The 22,155-nt window shown below is 38.4% G+C and overlaps 1 long non-coding RNA gene across 1 annotated transcript; it reads right to left on the reverse strand.

Moving 5' to 3' along the window:
* Window positions 1–20,447: 20,447 nt before the first annotated feature.
* LOC139853236 (uncharacterized) lies at window positions 20,448–21,879 on the reverse strand. The gene is made up of 3 exons (XR_011761313.1): window positions 21,753–21,879; window positions 21,206–21,261; window positions 20,448–20,524 (listed from the first exon to the last, which is right to left on the reverse strand). It is a non-coding gene; the product is annotated as an uncharacterized lncRNA (long non-coding RNA).
* Window positions 21,880–22,155: the final 276 nt, after the last annotated feature.

Raw genomic sequence — 22,155 nt, forward strand, 5'->3', positions numbered from 1 at the left:
AGAATGTAGTTTTCGATTACTTGTGTCTATTTCGTAAAACATTTATAAAAGCAGCGCATGTATTCTCAGTCCCAAAAATATATATTGTGAAAGCATTTAAAAAGGGAGCAAATGAAACTCACAATACTGTATTTTGTAGTAAAAATACATATGACGGCATTGAACAAGTGTAGGGTTGGCCTCGGATTCACGAACCTATATTGAGTATGTATATTAACAAATATAATTAACATGTAATAATGATCAAACTAGTTTATATATAATACTTGTTTAATTTAGTAATATATTTGTCATTTCAAGATTATATATATATTTATTTTGTATATTAATATTTATACATATCGTTATAATAATAAATATATCTGTCTATATAATTAGTATTATTTTGTTAAATCAATTTGTTATATGTAAATATTTATGTAATTAATGTTATTATGTTTGTAGTAATAATAATAATGTAATAATAATAATATTAATGATAATAGTAATGATAATAAAATTAATGTAAATAAAATTATATATAAAAATCATGTTAATGAAAATAATAATAATAATAATAATAACAATAACTACCTCATAAGCTTTTCCAAAAACAAAATGCCCCAGACAGGGTTCGAACCCGCGACGTCCCGCTAACTCGATAACATCCTTAACCATTCTTTCATTTCTAATTTCCTAGTATAATACGGATCCAAATTGTTTTATCCCACAATTTATTTTTTTTTCTTCCTTTTTACAGAATCCATTTATTTATTCATCATCCTCCTATATTGTTTTGATTATCATCATAATTATCGTATATCATCATCATGATACTGTAACCATTACTATCATCAACTCATTATCGACTCATCCATTTAATCACCTTAAATCACAACAGGATTTGTTAAAAACCCACTTATCTTAACCCAATATCCTAAATTAAATGGGCTTCTCTTTCACCTCCCATTTTATTTACAAGAGTACAAGATGCGAAACGCAAAGTACAAGATATTAAATTATACGCAAGGACGTTCGAAAATCTGGAACCGGGACATGAACCAACTATCAACGCACGACGCAACGGAGCTAAAATTACAAGTCAATGGAGTACAAGAATATAATATAATATATAATTAATTATATATATATATTAAAACTCGAGCATCCCACGTTTAAAATGAATTATGACCAGTATTTGACGGCCATGCGATCACATGGCCAGCATGAAGAAAACTCATGCGATCGCATGAGCCCAGGAGCTTGGCCACATCTATAAATTCAGCAGTTTTTCGGACGAAAAGATGACAATATATTCAATCTCTCTTACTATCAAAGATATATATATATATATATATATATATATATATATATATATATATATATATATATATATATATATATATATATATATTTTATAATTTTAATTTTAATTTAAGATTAATAATAATAAGGTTATGTGAGCGAATGTTTTAAGTTTGTAAGTCGAAATTCTGTTCGTGTAACGCTACGCTATTAATACTCATTGTAAGTTATGTTCAACCTTTTTAAATTAATGTCTCGTAGGTAAGTTATTATTATGCTTATTTAAATTGAAGTAATCGTGATGTTGGGCTAAATATTAAAGACGGGGTTATTGGGCTTTGGACCATAATTGGGGTTTGGACAAAAGACCGACACTTGTGAAAATTGGACTATGGACTATTAATGGGCTTTATATTTGTGTAACTGAATGATAGTTCATTAATTTAATATAGAGATTTACAATTTAACGTATCTATAAATAACCACATACACTCGATCGGACACGATGGGCGGGATATTTATAAATACTAATAATCGTTCATTTTACCGGACATGGAGATAGATTAATAGTTAATGGACTCATTAAAATAGGAGTGGATTACATTCAAGGGTAATTGGTGTAATTGTTAACAAAGTATTAAAACCTTGGGTTACACGCAGTTGATATCCTGGTGTAATTATTAAACAAAGTATAAAGACCTTGTTATAGTTTAAGTCCCTAATTAGTTGGAATATTTAACTTCGAGTATAAGGATAATTTGACGAGTGATGTGTGCGAGGCGTACTAGGAAATAGTTATATATTTATTAGGAAAAACTATTAAATATGATACAATTTTACACAAGTTATTTATTAATTTATAGAATGGATATACCTAAACCTTGCTACAACACTTATAGGCAGTGTACCTAATCGTACAGTAGTGTAGTTTTTATTAAGTATGGTTCATTCTACAGAGAGACTTTATACAAGCTTAACGCTATATAATTGTAAAAATACAAAAATATATATAAGTAATATTATTATTATAAAGGGGGGTTTTTACCGTTTAATGACCGGTTTGTCGATTTTTAAAACTTTAGTCGCAGTTAAAACCTAATGTAAAATATTAAAAATAAATATAACTTAATTTAAAGCGTAAAGTAAATAACGATAATGAAATTGCGATAAATAAAAGTGCGATAAAATAAAATTGCGATAATTAAAGAGTACGATAATTAAAAATGCAATTAAATAAAATGACAATAAATAAAAGTGCGATAATTAAAAGTGCAATTAAATATGAAATATATAAATTATGCTTATTTAAACTTCCGTAATCATGATGTTTGACGTGTTGTTTTTAGTTTATTCCCATGGGTTAATTGTTCTTTGTCCTGGATTATTCAATATGTCCATACGGATTTGTCCATAATAGTCCATCAGTCATAATCATAAAATGCGGAAGTCTTCGTCAAATTATTCTTATTCCCGAAGTCAAATATTCCAACTAATTGGGGATTCGAATTGTAACAAGGTCTTAATACTTTGTTTAATGAATACACCAGGTTATCGACTGCGTGTAGTCCAAGGTTTTACTACTTTGTTAACAATTACACAAATTACCCTTGAATGTAAACCACTCCTGTTTCAATGAGTCTATTAACTACTAATCCAATCCCGTGTCCGGTAAAATGAACAATTATTGGTATTTATAGATATCCCGCCCACCGTACCCAGTCAAGCGTATGTGGTTATATATAAATACGTCAAATTATAAGTCTATATATTAAATCAATGAGGTATCATTTAGTTAATATAAAACCCATTAATAGCCCATAGTCTAATTTCCACAAGTGTCGTTCTTTTATCCAAACCCCAATTATGGTCCAAAGCCCAATTACCCAATTTTAATATTTAGCCCAACATCACGATTACTTCGGCATTAAATAAGCATAATAATAATTTAGCTACGAGACATTAAATTAAAAAGGTTGAACATAACTTACAATAATTAAAAATAGCGTAGCGTTACACGGACAGAATTTTGACTTACACCCTTACAACATTCGCTAACATACCCTTATTATTAGAATTAAAATTAATATATATATATATATATATATATATATATATATATATATATATATATATATATATATATATATATATATATATATATATATATATATATATATATATTACGAGTGAGTAAGAAGGAAGAAAAATATGTATATATTTGCTCAAAAACTGCGAAATTTATAGATGTGGCATGTCACCTACTGCCATGCGATCGCATGGAAAATGTACTTCCAGGCCATGCGATCGCATGGCCACTTTTTCCAGCTCACAAGAGTGTGTTTCTTTCTTTGCCGACGTTTATAATATATAATATAATATATATATTAATTTTAAGAATTAATTATATATTATATTATATTATATTCATGTGCATAGTTGACTTGTAATTTTTAGTCCGTTGCGTCGAGCGTTGAGAGTTGACTCTGGTCCCGGTTCCGGTTTTTCGAACGTCCTTGCATACAATTTAATATCTTGTACTTTGCATTTCGTATCTTGTACTCTTGTAATTTTGAGACGTTTCTCATTAATAATTGGAACCACTTTGATTGTATTTTGTACTTTTGAGCCTTTTGGTCGTTTGCGTCTTCAATTCGTCGAATCTGTCTTTTGTCTTCACCTTTTATTATTTAAACGAATATCACTTGTAAATAAAACAATTGCAACTAAAAGCTTGTCTTTCTTGAGGGATAATGCTATAAAATATATGTTCTTTTTTAGCATTATCAACGAGGACACTCGCACTTTATATTTATGACTGATGGACTGTTATGGACAAAAACCAGATGAACATATCGAATAATCCAGGACAAAGGACAATTAACCCATTGTAATAAATTAAAATCAACACGTCAAACATCATGATTACAGAAGTTTAAATAAGCATAATTCCTTTATTTCATATTTCATCGCACTTTTATTTACTGTCATTTTATTTATTGCACTTTTAATTATCGTACTTTTTAATTATCACAATTTTATTTATCGTCATTTTATTTATCGTACTTTAAATTATCGCACTTTAATTATCGTTATTTACTTTATGCTTTAAATTAAGTTATATTTATTTTTAATATTTGACATTAGGTTTTAATTGTGACTTAAGTTTTAAAATCGACAAACCGGTCATTAAACGGTAAAAAAACCCCATTTTTATAATAATAATAATACTACTTATATATATATATATATATATATATATATATATATATATATATATATATATATATATATATATATATACAAATATAGTTTTAAAAATATAGCTTTAAACTTGTTTACTGTATCCCTGTGGAACGAACCGGACTTACTAAAAACTACACTACTATACGATTAGGTACACTACCTATAAGTGTTGTAGCAAGGTTTAGGTATATCCATTCTATACATAAATAAATAACTTGTGTAAAATTGTATCGTATTTAATAGTATTTCGTAGTAAATATATAACTATTTCATACCCCTCTGCTTTAACATCAAGTATTTTTGACGCCGCTGTCGGGGAACGCCAAAGCGAAACGCTATAAAAAAAGATTTTTATTAAGCTTTAATTCATTTTTTATAAAAATATGTTTTATATAATACAATCAAAAATATAAAAGAAAAAGAAAAATATATATCTATATTTTTAAGTTTAGTTAAATTTAATAAGTTTATATTTCTAATTATTGTGAAAAGTTATAAAAAACTAATAAGTAAATTTTTCTTATTTATAAGTTTTATATAAATATTTTACAAAAATATAAAATTGAAAAAAAATAATAATAAATAAGTAAAAAGAATCGGGCCTGGTACTGTAGCAGCCCAATTTGTGATCCAAAATTCAGGCCTATGCGATCGCATGAACCGGAAGCTTCAAATCCATGCGACCGCATGGCTCTGTCTGACACGCCTGAAACCTTGCTGGTACGGATTAGGGTTAGTATAATTTAATTATTATTATTATTATTAAACCCTAATTAGGGTTAATTATTATATTAATTAGTTTTAGTTTTATTTATTTTGTATTTTTAAGTTATAATTAGTTTTATTAATTGTAACATCCCAACCCGTTAACCAACCAAATACGCGTAAAATTTTTTTTTTTGTATACTCAGTGTAGTGCGCGGCGCGCACCACCCTCTGTGCGCGGCGCGCACAGAGGCCTGGACAGTTCTGATCAATTTGTTCGTTTCACGCGAAAAGATCTTCGACTTCCCGACACAATTAGACCAAACGGTTTTCACAACACATTATAATAAGTAAAACTAACACGTTTTGATAATAAACAAGTTTTACGACACCGGGCCCACATCGGCCCGTTTTACGAGTTAAGTACGAAGTACAATTTTCGACCCCAGTTTCTAACACAAAATAAAAGCCGAGCATGGCGATTGGGGATACGCTACCCAATCCTAATCTAAATCCAAAGCAAGTCCACTAATCCCCGCGCTCACCCGAGCCACCATCTCCAAAGCAAATCTATAAAAAAGGTAAACAACGAGAGGGTAAGCTAACGCTTAGTGAATGCAATAATTATACATATACATATATAATATACCTACTTGCATACACTTACACAAATACCTCATACACGCTAGCAAGTTACATAGCATACCTTCGCAAGTATAACTCTAAATTCTTCAAGACCACAAGCTAGCACCACAACAACATATATATAACTCGAATAATATAAAATGTTACACTACAACACGTCATCATGGTTAACCGATTACACAAGGGAATGGTACTTCGAATTTCCCACTGGTATTCATAACAACCGTTAGTGTAAAACAAAATATATCACTAATCCCTAGGCCATTCGGATAACGAAATATCCGTTCAAAGCAATCGTTAGTGTACAACGAAATATATCACTAACTCTTGGTCGGATTGGACAACGAAATATCCGTTCAAAGCAATCGTTAGTGTACAACGGAATATATCACTAACTCTTGGCGGTTTGGACAATGAAATGTCCATCGTTAGTGTACAACAAAATATATCACTAACTCTTGGGCAATTTGGACAATGAAATATCCATCGTTAGTGTACAACGAAATATATCACTAACTTTGGTGGTATAGACAACGCATACCCGGCCCCTCCCCCGCCCTACAAATAGATACATTATATACGCACATGTATAATCATTCCACTCACCTTGTCGCCTTGATGAAATGCTACCGAATAATCCGCAACTCGCCTATGAAATGTACCTATTCCATCATCACAATTACAACAACACACTTAGAGTGGATTTACAAACCAACTCAATTCGACCCTTAGTGCAAATTCGACCAATTGCACTTACAAACCCAAAACGCGCCCAAAATAACCAATAATCACTAACACAAGTGAAAATGGTCTTATTATGCCAATTGAACCCAATCTTAAGTGTTAAACACTTATCATTCTCAAAATCAACCAAAACCCCAATTTTGACTCATTTCCAAAATTAGTCTTTCAAATACACAAAATGGGTTCTAACACTTCCATAATCACAAATCCTAGTGATTAAACCCAAATACAAGTCCTAATCATGGCCAATTTGTTCACCAACCCAAAATCCACCAACAACAACCAATAACCCGATTACTTGCATCAATAAACTCACTTCATGAGTTTAAATGGGTTTCCTAACAATTTTAAGTTCAAACTCTAACTCGAGTACCAAAATCAACCAATGAAATTCGGAGTTTGAACTTACCGAAACTACCACAATGTAGCCGTGAACGAGATGAACAACTTTAAAACCCGAGCTTTGGTGAGAATCCAACTCCTTCTTCCCCAAATGAAGCTTTATCTCTCTAAACTCTTCTCTCGCTAGGGTTTGGAGATAAGAGTGATGAATGGATGTGAAATTGATCCACAATTGGATCCAAACCAGTTGATATGGCCACAGATCCGACCCCAAGTGAAATGACCAAAATTCCCATCATTAAACTCAAAAAGCAGAAAAACAGAATCCTGTAACTGGCAGTGTGCGCGGCGCGCTCACTTAGTGGTGCGCGGCGCGCACAGTGGTCTGAGCAGTTGATATGTACCATGAATATTTGGGTGTTACAACACACCCCCACTTAGAATCGATCACGTCCTCGTGATCCTCGTCACTTAATCGTCCGGATCTACACTCCACGTTCCTCAACATAAGTTACAAATTCGATCTCCACCACATTACGCATTAATCCGAAGATTATTCCAATAACTAAAAACACACTTGTATGCGTTCCGAAATGTAACAACCCAAACCAACCCTCGACCAAACCACGCGAAAATACAAAATAAAAAAAAAATCTGTGCAGCATACCCGCGCGGCGCGCCAGGTAGGGGCGCGCCGCGCCAAAGTGGACTGTCCGGAAAGTGTTTAAATGCGAAAAAGATTGACTAGTTCCCGACACTTTTAGACGAAACGCTTTTTACCATACGTCCAAATATGTAAAACTATCATGTTAAAAACATAAAATCAATGTTTTACAAGCGGGGCCCACACGACCCAAATTACAAGTTTAGTACAAGTTAAGAGTTTCGACCACCAAAAAGTTTAAGTTCCAAACTACACGATGAGCATGGCGTTTGGGATTAAACTACCCAACTATCGGTCAAACTCCAAGAGCTACTAAAGCCAAAAGCGTCCCCTAGCATCAAGCGGGATCTCTAGTCCAAAACGATGCCCTTACCCTTGTCCAAAATCGAACCTATAAAATGGTAAACAACGAGAGGGTAAGCAAAGCTTAGTGAATGCAATAATTACACGAATACATATATAATTATACCTACTTGCATACACTTACACACCAAACCGCAAACACGCTAGCATACACATTTAGCTTATCGTCACAATAACAAGCTATAAATCTCCAATACCACAAGCTAGCATAATAACCGCATATGAATATAACTCGAATAATATAATATGCTTACAACACAAATAACCATGGTTAACCAATAGTACAAGGGAACGACGCTCGCGAAAACGTCATCGGTGTTCACAACATCCGTTAGGGCACTTAACACCTCGCACCACTAACCCCTAGGGTGGCACCCTAACACCTCGACATATCACCCCGAGTGGCATCTTAACACCTCGATGCATCACTCATTAATTTACGGAGTGGTGTCTTAACACTTCGACACTACACTCCTAGGTGGCATCTTAACACCTCGATGCTACACCCGAGTGGCATCTTAACACCTCGATGCTACACTCTTCACGTGAAACATGGTGTCTTAGCACCTCGACACTACACATTTCAAGCTACAACAAATAGATACATTATATACATACGCATATAATTATTCCACTCACTTCAAAGTCTTGTGAAAAGATACCCGAGCTTGCAAGACCTCAAAGTAACGTACCTATCATATTATACACATCATCAATCGCAAACTCAAGTCGGTTAACCAAACCCTTTCACCATTCTAAGCCATTTTGACCCAAGGTGAAATTTCAACCCATTTGCACCCTTAACCCTAAATTGGGTCAACACACACTAAAACCCTAATCATTCGTCAAGATGGGTTTAAAACACACTTAGGTCACAAGGCTAACTCGTTTTCATACTTGCTAGGCCACTTAGGTCATTAAAGACTCATTTGACCCATTTCAAAGTCAACACACCCATTTGGGTCATCCATACCCAATAACACCCATTTACATATTATAAAAGTGTTCTAGCCACCAACTAACCAAATTTAAGACTCAAAAGTCCAATTAACACATTCAAACCCTAGGTTAGTCATCAATGAGTCTTCATAACCCATAATCACCCAAAATCCCCAAAATACTAACAAAATGGGTCTTTGGTTCATCACTAGCTCAAAACCTAACCCTTAAAGCAATTAAAGTAAGAAATTGGGTTTTATAACTTACCAACACAATCACCACGTAGCTATCGACTAGTTAAACGACTTTAAAACTTGCACCAAGACCCGATTCAACCTCTTTCACCCTTTAATGGAGCTTTCTCTCTCAAGGATTGCACTCTCTCTCTCTAGAGTTTAATTGCAGAAGATAAGGTTGTTGAGAATGGAGTGAATGAAGCTCCAAAACTGATCCAAGGTATTAAATTCGGGCTCCAATGTGTTTTGACCAAAATGCCCTCAAAATATCTATTTTAAAAGAAGAGGAGAATCTGTCGCAGACAGATGGCGCGGCGCGCCACCAGGCCGAGCGGCGCGCGACACCTTCAGTTCAGCTTCTTTCTTGCTTTTAAATATATAACCAAAACCCCGTTTCAAGTATCGAACATTACACTTATATACACTACAAATACTCGGGTCTTACAACTCTCCCCCACTTATTCAGATTGCGTCCTCGCAATCCAAGCCACATGACACGAGGCAAGATAAACTAACACGAACTCTTCGGGCTCCCAAGTGAACTCGAAACCTTTACTTCGCTGCCATTGAACCTTGAAAGTTCTCACCTCTTTATTCCTCAACATTTTCACCTTCTCGTCAAGGATAGCAATCGGTTCCTCGACATATTCTAACTTGTTGTTTAGCTCAATCTCGTCTAAAGGCATCCATGAGGAATCATCCGCAAGACACTTACGGAGGTGGGAAACATGAAATGTATTATGGATCCCCACAAGCTCTTCGGGTAATTCCAATCGATATGCAACTTCACCAACACGAGCTAAAACCTTGAACGGCCCAATAATCCGAGGAGCTAACTTTCCCCGTTTTCGAAATCGAATAATACCCTTCCATGGCGAAACCTTAAGCATCACCATATTGCCTTCTTGGAACTCAATCAATCGCCTACGTCTATCGGCATAAGACTTTTGCCTATCTTAAGCCTTCTTCAAATGTTCCCGAATCAAATCGATCTTGCTATTAGTCTCTAAAACCAAATCGGTACTCCCGATCTCTCTTTGACCCACTTCTCCCCAACAAACGGGAGTTCGACACCTACGCCCATAAAGCATTTCATAAGGTGGCATCCCGATACTAGTATGATAACTATTATTGTACGAGAATTCCACCAAAGGCAAGTGCTCATCCCAACTACCACCAAAATCGATAATACACGCCCGTAACATATCTTCCAAAGTTTGATTCGTACGTTCGGTTTGACCGTCCGTTTGAGGATGATACGCCGTACTCAACTTCAATTGCGTACCCATATCTTCATGAAACTTTTCCCAAAACCGAGATGTAAAACGGGTATCTCGATCCGAAATAATAGATATAGGAACCCCATGTCGCGAGACCACTTCCTTGATAAACAACTTAGCCAAGGCCTCCGACGATATCTCTTCTTTTATGGGAAGAAACAAAGCGCTTTTTGTCAATCGGTCAACTATAACCCAAACCGAATCGAATTGGGTTCTCGCCGTTTTAGGTAACTTTGTAATGAAATCCATGGTAATGTGTTCCCATTTCCATTTCGGGATTTCTAACGGTTGCAACTTACCATACGGATTTTGGTGTTCGGCTTTTACTTGTAAACACGTGACGCATTGCTCGACATACTTCACAACATCACATTTCATGCCCGGCCACCAATAATCTTTCTTCAAGTCATGATACATTTTTGTCGCGCCCGGATGAATGGAATATTTTGACTTATGTGCTTCATCAAGTAGCACCCGTCGGTAATCACCCACCTTAGGCACCCACACCCTTCCTTGAAAAGACAACAAACCACGCGGGCCCATAGTAATGAACTCCGATTGGCCCACGATTTGTTCCACATGCTTCTTGTGAACGTAAGCCTCTATTTGAATCTCGCCAAGCTTCTCAAGAAAATCGTTGAAAATAATCAAACGTAACGACCCCACTTTTATCGCCGGATGTTGAATCTTTCGACTCAACGCATCCGAGACAACATTCTCCTTACCCGGATGATAAAGTATTTCACAATCGTAGTCTTTCACCACATCCATCCACCTACGTTGGCGATAATTCAAATCTCGTTGATTAAAGAGATGTTTCAAACTCTTATGATCCGAATAAATCGTACACTTGACACCATACAAGTAATGGCTCCAAATTTTCAACACATGCACAACCGCCGCCAACTCAAGATCATGAGTCGGATATCTCGTTTCGTGTTCCTTTAATTGTCGAGAGGCATAAGCGATGACTTTACCTCTTTGCATCAGAACACACCCGAGCCCATTTAGCGATGCATCACAATAAACCGTCATATCTTCCACACCTTCCGGTAATACTAACACCGGGGCTTGACACAACTTCTCTTTTAACAATTGAAAAGCAATTTCTTGCTCGCTCTCCCAATTAAACTTAGCATTCTTTCTCGTCAACTTCGTTAATGGAGAAGCAATCTTAGAAAAGTCTTGGATAAATCGACGATAATAACCGACCAATCCGAGGAAACTTCGGATTTCCGTAGGCGTAGTCAGTCGTCCCCAACTCTTCACCGTCTCTATCTTCCCCGGATCTACTTGAATACCGTCTTTGTTCACAATATGACCAAGGAATTGGACTTCCCTTAGCCAAAATTCACATTTGGAGAACTTAGCATACAACTTCTCCTTTCATAAGGTCTTCAATACTTCACGCAAATGACGTTCATGTTCGTTCATACTTTTCGAAAAGACTAGTATGTCGTCGATGAACACTATTACCGACTTGTCCAACATTGGTTGGCACACTCGGTTCATAAGATCCATGAATGCCGCCGGTGCATTCGTAAGACCAAAAGGCATCACCACAAACTTAAAATGCCCATACCGCGTTCTAAAAGCCGTTTTCTCAATGTCTTCCTCACGGACCCGCATTTGGTGATAGCCGGACCGTAGGTCGATCTTAGAGAAATACGTTGCACCTTGAAGTTGATCAAATAAATCATCAATCCTAGGTAATGGATAACAATTCTTGATCGTCACTTTATTCAACTCACGGTAATCAATGCACATACGCATACTACCATCTTTCTTCTTCACAAATAACACTGGAGCGCCCCACGGTGAAGCACTCGGTCGAATAAAACTCTTCTCGAGCAATTCTTGAATTTGATTTAACAACTCTTGCATCTCCGTTGGCGCTAAATGATAAGGAGTTTTAGCAATGGGGGTAGCCCCCGGAACCAACTCGATGCGAAATTCAACTTGTCTTTTCGCCGGAATACCCGGTAACTCATCCGGAAAAACATCTTCAAACTCATTAACCACCGGAATTTCACGAATAGGTGGTGGCTCATTACGAGTATCAATAACATGAGCAAGGAAAGCCATGCCACCGGTAACAACATGACGACGTGCCCGTGCAAAAGTGCATATCGGCACCGGTTTCCTCCGCCTATCACCATGAATAACCAACTCTCCCCCACTTGGGGTCTTCACACGAATAAACTTATCATGGCATGCAATATCGGCTCTATAACGATCGAGCCAATCCATACCAACGACAATATCAAAGTCGCCCATGATCATGGGAATAAGATCAATTTTAAAGGTTTCAGCACCAAAAACAACATCACAATTTTCACACACGTCAACCACTAGCACCGTCTTGCCGTTCGCTATTTCAACTTCTACCGGACGACTTAACTTAGCTAACGGTCTATAAAGTTTAGGCACAAATCTAGGAGACACGAACAACAAATTTGCACCGCTATCAAAAAGAATCCTCGCCGGATTAGAATTAACCATGAAAGTACCTGAGACAACTTCGTTCGATTGTTTGGCTTCATCATTAGTCATCAAGTAGTTGCGACCCCTAGCCGTACCCGCCGCCTTCTCTAACCGCTTCACATTATCATTTCGCAAATCGGGACACTCCGGCTTCTTATGCCCCTCTTTGCCGCAATTAAAACAAGTGACTTTGTTTCCGGAAGATGGTTTCGGACACTCACGAGCCATATGACCCGGTTGCCCACAATTGTAGCACGCATAAGAAAACCCGTCGGTAGTGCCCTTCTTCGCACTGTTGACACTTTCGGCCCCCCTCTTGCTCTTGCTCTTGCTCTTCTTGCTTGAGGCGTTAGAGTAACTAGAACCTTCAAACTTTCTTTTGGAAAACATGATATCACTCTTTCTTGGAACCTCCGACTCAAAACCCCGAGCCAACTCGAACAATTCATCAAAAGACTTAGCCATACCCCGACTAATCTTCCCCTTGTACCCATCATTCAAAGTACGGTAGAAATCCTTCATGAGCTTATGATCATCACCAACATATTTCGGGCAAAAACGAGTCTTTGTCAAAAATGTAGACTTGAGGGTAACCAAATCCATGGAACCTTGTTGCAAATGGTGCAAATCGTCCCGAATTCTATCGAGGTCGGAAGAAGTTCGGTATTCTTTGAAAAATTCTTTCTTGAACTCTTCCCATGTCAAGCCCATACATTGTTCTTCACCATACAAGTTGATTTTATCGTCCCACCACAACTTAGCTTCTTCGCGTAACATGCTAGAACCATACCTCGTATTCTTTTTGGGAGGACATTCTGCGGTACGGAAAGCTCCCTCAATATAGGAGATCCAACATGTACTTTTTAAAGGATCCCGCACCCCATTAAACATTGGAGGTTGAGCATCCTTGAAGTTCTTGTAGTGGAAGTCCCGCCTTCCTTCACCTCCTTCACCGCGAGGGTAGATATTCCTAGCGTCAAGGGCCTCTTCGATAGTGGCCTTCATTCGTTCATTAATTAGATCGGTTATTTGCTCATCAACCGAATCTTGAAAGACCTTTCGAACGTCCGCAAGAAAATCCATTTTTAACTTCTTAAAGACGGCCTCGACCTTGGTTGAGAACTCGGCGTCCCCGGTTGTACTTCCGTTATCATGTTCGGGACCGTTTCTCGTCTTCATTCTATAAAACGAATTAGGTTAAACCACCAAACGGAAGGACAAATTATATATATATATACATACACATACGCCACACTACTCCATCTCGCTCAACAATCGTCGTACATTACTTGTTTGACACGATTTGCGCCCGTAACAATGGTAGCTAATCATTGTTACGCGAGCACGTCGCATTAACTTGCTAGTACAACGTCCATTTCGCTCGATGCTTGCTAAACATACATAACAAATAGCGCATGATTAGTTTACATAAACCTATGCACAAACTAATCCCGATCCGACCCAAGGTCCTACAAGTCCCGCATAGCGCACACACAAAAAGTCTAAGTCTAGGCGCCTATCTCAAGTCACCTAAATCCCTTAGACCATGCTCTGATACCACTTGTAACAACCCAAACCAACCCTCGACCAAACCACGCGAAAATACAAAATAAAAAAAATCTGTGCAGCATACCCGCGCGGCGCGCCAGGTAGGGGCGCGGCGCGCCAAAGTGGACTGTCCGGAAAGTGTTTAAATGCGAAAAAGATTGACTAGTTCCCGACACTTTTAGACGAAACGCTTTTTACCATACGTCCAAATATGTAAAACTATCATGTTAAAAACATAAAATCAATGTTTTACAAGCGGGGCCCACACAAACCAAATTACAAGTTTAGTACAAGTTAAGAGTTTCGACCACCAAAAAGTTTAAGTTCCAAACTACACGATGAGCATGGCGTTTGGGATTAAACTACCCAACTATCGGTCAAACTCCAAGAGCTACTAAAGCCAAAAGCGTCCCCTAGCATCAAGCGGGATCTCTAGTCCAAAACGATGCCCTTACCCTTGTCCAAAACCTAACCTATAAAATGGTAAACAACGAGAGGGTAAGCAAAGCTTAGTGAATGCAATAATTACACGAATACATATATAATTATACCTACTTGCATACACTTACACACCAAACTGCAAACACGCTAGCATACACATTTAGCTTATCGTCACAATAACAAGCTATAAATCTCCAATACCACAAGCTAGCATAATAACCGCATATGAATATAACTCGAATAATATAATATGCTTACAACACAAATAACCATGGTTAACCAATAGTACAAGGGAACGACGCTCGCGAAAACGCCATCGGTGTTCACAACATCTGTTAGGGCACTTAACACCTCACACCACTAACCCCTAGGGTGGCACCTTAACACCTCGGCACATCACCCCGAGTGGCATCTTAACACCTCGATGCATCACTCATTAAGTTACGGAGTGGTGTCTTAATACCTCGACACTACACTCCTAGGTGGCATCTTAACACCTCGATGCTACACCCGAGTGGCATCTTAACACCTCGATGCTACACTCTTCATGTGAAACATGGTGTCTTTGCACCTCGACACTACACATTTCACGCTACAACAAATAGATACATTATATACATACGCATATAATTATTCCACTCACCTCAAAGTCTTGTGAAAAGATACCCGAGCTTGCAAGACCTCAAAGTAACGTACCTATCATATTATACACATCATCAATCGCAAACTCAAGTCGGTTAACCAAACCCTTTCACCATTCCAAGCCATTTTGACCCAAGGTGGAATTTCAACCCATTTGCACCCTTAACCCTAAATTGGGTCAACACACACTAAAACCCTAATCATTCCTCAAGATGGGTTTAAAACACACTTAGGTCACAAGGCTAACTCGTTTTAATACTTGCTAGGCCACTTAGGTCATTAAAGACTCATTTGACCCATTTCAAAGTCAACACACCCATTTGGGTCATCCATACCCATTAACACCCATTTACATATTATAAAAGTGTTCTAGGCACCAACTAACCAAATTTAAGACTCAAAAGTCCAATTAACACATTCAAACCCTAAGTTAGTCATCAATGAGTCTTCATAACCCATAATCACCTAAAATCCCCAAAATACTAACAAAATGGGTCTTTGGTTCATCACTAGCCCAAAACCTAACCCTTAAAGCAATTAAAGTAAGAAATTGGGTTTTATAACTTACCAACACAATCACCACGTAGCTATCGACTAGATGAACGACTTTAAAACTTGCACCAAGACCCGATTCAACCTCTTTCACCCTTTAATGGAGCTTTCTCTCTCAAGGATTGCACTCACTCTCTAGAGTTTAATTGGAGAAGATAAGGTTGTTGGGAATGGAGTGAATGAAGCTCCAAAACTGATCCAAGGTAGTAAATTCGGGCTCCAACGTGTTTTGATCAAAATGCCCTCAAAATATCTATTTTAAAACAAGAGGAGAATCTGTCGCAGACAGATGGCGCGGCGTGCCACCAGGCCGCGCTGCGCGCGACACCTCCAGTTCAGCTTCTTTCTTGCTTTTAAATATATAACCAAAACCCCATTTCAAGTATCGAACATTACACTTATATACACTACAAATACTCGGGTCTTACACGAAACGTGCAATACATACAACATCCGAAATCCATAACGATCACTTGGAATACGCGAGACCGCCACGTACTCTTCCAACTTCTCTAGGCAATCCTTCTCTAAGAGTCACCATTAATAACCAAATCGTCACCCACGATCTATTAAAATTCACAAATCCAAGCACAAGAATTTGTTAAATCCCTCCAATCGGGAAAACTCAACCGATCTCGTACCGAGATATCAATCCCTGGACGTACTCTCACCAAGTACAATGCTAAGAACAACCAAGTCTCAACCTAAGATTAACGACCCAAACGATGAACACCAAGCAAAAACGAATCCTTACGGATAACACTTACCCCTAGCATCCCCCGTAGTGTGCAAACACGGCTAGTATGCAACTATCGTACATCGTAAGCAAGCGACCAAAACCGCTAACGTCCAAATCGACTAAGGCATCACATGTTCAAATCGTGTGAGTAAAACACGGCTATTACTCACAATCATACGCACAAACACGGCTATGTGTATAAATATGGAATGTGGACAACACATGAATGGTACTCCCATTCCGATATGGTTATACCACGATTAACCAATAATACAAGGGAATGGTACTTCGGATTTCCCATCGGTGTTCCCCACAACCGTTAGTGTACAACGAAATATAACACTAACCCCCGAGGTGTTCCAAAATGGCTATGCAACACTATTACCAACGTGTGAGTAAAAATCGGCTATTATTCACCACCATGTGCACAAAATGGCTATGTGCACAATTCATACGGTCAATTAACATCATAAACCTACAAGTAACGGTTCTTTCCGAAAACCGCTCACCATCAATCACAACCAAGAGTGGTTAACTAAGAGCTAATCCTTCCGGATATCACTCATCACCTATCGCTAGTCAAACGCGGTCAACCTAGAGATAACCCCAAATAAACACATACACGTAAGCACCTCGTAGTACACAATAATGGCTATCGTGTAACTACCACCCAAAGTATACGATAATGAGGCATCATACCCTTTCTCAAAGTCCCATTATGCTATTTCCAAAGGTAACCAAACGGCTAACACAATCGAGCCAAGAACCACCCATATTGCGCATAGGCACAACAATAATTCCCTAGAAGAGAATCTGGCACGCACATCCCTTAACCGAGGGATCTTACCTTGCTCGTCGAACGCGTAAATTATCTCCCAATGAGATTTACCACATCACCACCTCGGTGATAATTTAAATCCAAAAACCATAAGTACAATTTATTCCAAATCGTACTTTTACCACAATCGACCAATGTAGGTCTCAACACTAGCTTGGAATCCCTACGAGCATCGTCCAAATATCACTACAATAGAACACCTTCATGCGAGAGTACAAACTCCCCCACTTAGAACTCCGATCTGTAACCACATCACCGAACAATAGCATCCCGTGGAATGACCACTTATCAACATACACAACCAATATCCTCATTGGTCATAGTCCTCGAATTCTCATGGATTCGTTTTCAACAATAAATCCCGACGATAAACACATGCTCACTCTCACGGAAGGAGTGACCACTAATCCAACAACTAATGCGCCATTTGCATGATCATAACCCCTAAAAGAGAGACGAGGTACACCCGTCTTGCATAGTTCCTAATACGCACGTCATCAAACCTTGCTCCAACTTTGAGCATACGAAGGTTTTTAACCTATTCTTAAACACTTCAAACGAAGAGTTTACCACAAATTTCGCAACTTAAACCTTGCAATGCTCCGGTTGCTCTAGCTTGTCAAATTTCCACCAAGTGACTCATGTACTTAAGGGTTTCTCCCCGGTACCCTAAGTACAATGTAACCGTAACACCATCGGAGTCGATCACCACGCTAGTAGGTATGAAAGAGGCACCTAACGTTGCGTCCCGTAGACTCCATTACTAACATTCATCTAGGCCAAACACTTGATCTCAATGGTTCCGTCCACCCGACGAACCTCATGGTTCATCAACTTCAACACGAAAGCGAGCACGCTCTAACATTCGAACACCAAAGCTAATTTCCATGGCTTGGTAGAAATGCTTTCCGAAACATTAAGGAATGCTTGGTTGCACCAAGTCTTACGCCCTTCGCCAGACAACCAAACGTCACTATAGGGTACTTCCATTAGGAACTTCACCCATAACAATAAAACGCACAACACAACGCACTCAACAAAACCGTACACATCGGCACACAATAAATATTCAAAGGACATATTTATTAGAAACGAAAAGTGCCTTAACGTCCCCTTACGGCATTTACCGCCGCCAACTCGAGACAATCCGGCTTGCGATGTCCCTCTTTATGACAATAGTAGCACATTCCGTCATCACTTCTCGGTATCATGCACTCCCATAGCTTGTGGCCCCTAACACCACAATTGAAACATCTAGGCGCACGAAAACTCGTAATTCCTTTCTCTACATTTCCCATGCTCACACTTGCACCCTTAGCCTTCTTACTTGGAGCACCATACGAATCAACCCTTCTCTTACTCGAAGGTTCACCAATTATTGATCGCGAATGCGATTTAAAGCCCCTAGCCTCGGTGAATAACTCCGCGAACGAGTTCACTTGACCAATGCTAAGTTTGTTCCGCAAGTCATTATTCAAAGCTCGACAGAAAACTTCCATCAACATACGATCATTCCCAATATACTCCGGGCAAACACGAGCCTTTGCCATAAAGGTCGTCTTGAGAGTATTCAAATCCATAGAACCATGTTGCATATTTCGTAACTCATTACGCAAGTCCAACAAATCCGCTCGAGTCCGGAACTCCTCGAAGAATTCCTTCTTAAAATCATCCCACGATAACCCCTTAAATGCTTCACCGCCAATAATATCAATCTTACCATCCAACCACTCCCTTGCCCTACCCCGCAACAAGCTAGTAGCGAGTGTCGTCCTCTTCTCGGGAGGGCAATCAATAGAACGAAAACACCCTTCGGCATCCGAGATCCATGTTGTGCTTATCAAAGAATCCGGTTTCCCGTCATATATCGGAGGTTTAGTCTTCATGAAGCTCTTACGACAACGCTCCATTTCACCATTACTTCGAAAATCGGAATACATCCTACCCATTTGCTCCGCAACGGCTGCCGCAACTCTAGCATTAAACTCAACGTCGTTCGTCTCGATCCCATTTCCTGTCACCATTTTAAGAAATGCAAAGATTAGATCATGAACGTATAGAACCATACATGCAACGTCGCCCCATCTTGCTCAATAATCATCTTACATAACTTGTTAGACACGATTTGCACCCGTATTAATGATAGCTAGTCACTAATACGCGAACACGTCGCATCCACTCGTTAGTACCACGACCATCTTGCTCGATGATTTTCTCAAACACAAACATAAACACAAAACAACGCATTAGTATGTTAATAACATCCGCATATTAATATAAACGTTAGTCCACCTATAAACTAGGTCACTAACCAATTTCCCTTTCCGACCCGTAATCCTACAAGTCCCGCAACAATTTCGCACACATAAAAGTCTAAGTCTAGGCACCTATCTCAAGTCACCTAAATCCCTTAGACCATGCTCTGATACCACTTGTAACATCCCAACCCGTTAACCAACCAAATACGCGTAAAAAATTTTTTTTGTATACTCAGTGTAGTGCGCGGCGCGCACAGAGGCCTGGACAGTTCTGATCAACTTGTTCGTTTCACGCGAAAAGATCTTCGACTTCCCGACACAATTAGACCAAACGGTTTTCACAACACATTATAATAAGTAAAACTAACACGTTTTGATAATAAACAAGTTTTACGACACCGGGCCCACATCGGCCCGTTTTACGAGTTAAGTACGAAGTACAATTTTTGACCCCAGTTTCTAACACAAAATAAAAGCCGAGCATGGAGATTGGGGATACGCTACCCAATCCTAATCCAAATCCAAAGCAAGTCCACTAATCCCCGCGCTCACCCGAGCCACCGTCTCCAAAGCAAATCTATAAAAAAGGTAAACAACGAGAGGGTAAGCTAACGCTTAGTGAATGCAATAATTATACATATACATATATAATATACCTACTTGCATACACTTACATAAATACCTCATACACGCTAGCAAGTTACATAGCATACCTTCGCAAGTATAACTCTAAATTCTTCAAGACCACAAGCTAGCACCACAACAACATATATATAACTCGAATAATATAAAATGTTACACTACAACACGTCACCATGGTTAACCGATTACACAAGGGAATGGTACTTCGAATTTTCCACCGGTATTCATAACAACCGTTAGTGTACAACGAAATATATCACTAATCCCTAGGCCATTCAGACAACGAAATATCCGTTCAAAGCAATCGTTAGTGTACAACGAAATATATCACTAACTCTTGGTCGGATTGGACAACGAAATATCCGTTCAAAGCAATCGTTAGTGTACAACGAAATATATCACTAACTGTTGGCGGTTTGGACAACGAAATGTCCATCGTTAGTGTACAACGAAATATATCACTAACTCTTGGGCAATTTGGACAACGAAATATCCATCGTTAGTGTACAACGAAATATATCACTAACTTTGGCGGTATAGACAATGCATACCCGGCCCCTCCCCCACCCTACAAATAGATACATTATATACGCACATGTATAATCATTCCACTCACCTTGTCGCCTTGATGAAATGCTACCGAATAATCCGCAACTCGCCGATGAAATGTACCTATTCCATCATCACAATTACAACAACACACTTAGAGTGAATTTACAAACCAACTCAATTCGACCCTTAGTGCAAATTCGACCAATTGCACTTACAAACCCAAAACACGCCCAAACTAACCAATAATCACTAACACAAGTGAAAATGGTCTTATTATGCCAATTGAACCCAATCTTAAGTGTTAAACACTTATCATTCTCAAAATCAACCAAAACCCCAATTTTGACTCATTTCCAAAATTAGTCTTTCAAATACACAAAATGGGTTCTAACACTTCCATAATCACTAATCCTAGTGATTAAACCCAAATACAAGTTCTAATCATGGCCAATTTGTTCACCAACCCAAAATCCACCAACAACAACCAATAACCCGATTACTAGCATCAATAAACTCACTTCATGAGTTTAAATGAGTTTCCTAACAATTTTAAGTTCAAACTCTAACTCGAGTACCAAAATCAACCAATGAAATTCGGATTTTGAACTTACCGAAACTACCACAACGTAGCCGTGAACGAGATGAACAACTTTAAAACCCGAGCTTTGGTGAGAATCCAACTCCTTCTTCCCCAAATGAAGCTTTCTCTCTCTAAACTCTTCTCTCACTAGGGTTTGGAGATAAGGGTGATGAATGGATGTGAAATTGATCCACAATTGGATCCAAACCAGTTGATATGGCCACAGATCCGACCCCAAGTGAAATGACCAAAATGCCCATCATTAAACTCAAAAAGCAGAAAAACAGAATCCTGTCGCTGGCAGTGTGCGCGGCACGCTCACTTAGTGGTGCGCGGCGCGCACAGTGGTCTGAGCAGTTTCCTGAGCTTTTTAATTTATGCCATGCACTATACATTTATGTACGCCATTTGCACTCTATGTACCATGAATATTT

Source organism: Rutidosis leptorrhynchoides, chromosome 6, assembly GCF_046630445.1.
Source record: "Rutidosis leptorrhynchoides isolate AG116_Rl617_1_P2 chromosome 6, CSIRO_AGI_Rlap_v1, whole genome shotgun sequence".
NCBI lineage: Eukaryota > Viridiplantae > Streptophyta > Magnoliopsida > Asterales > Asteraceae > Rutidosis > Rutidosis leptorrhynchoides.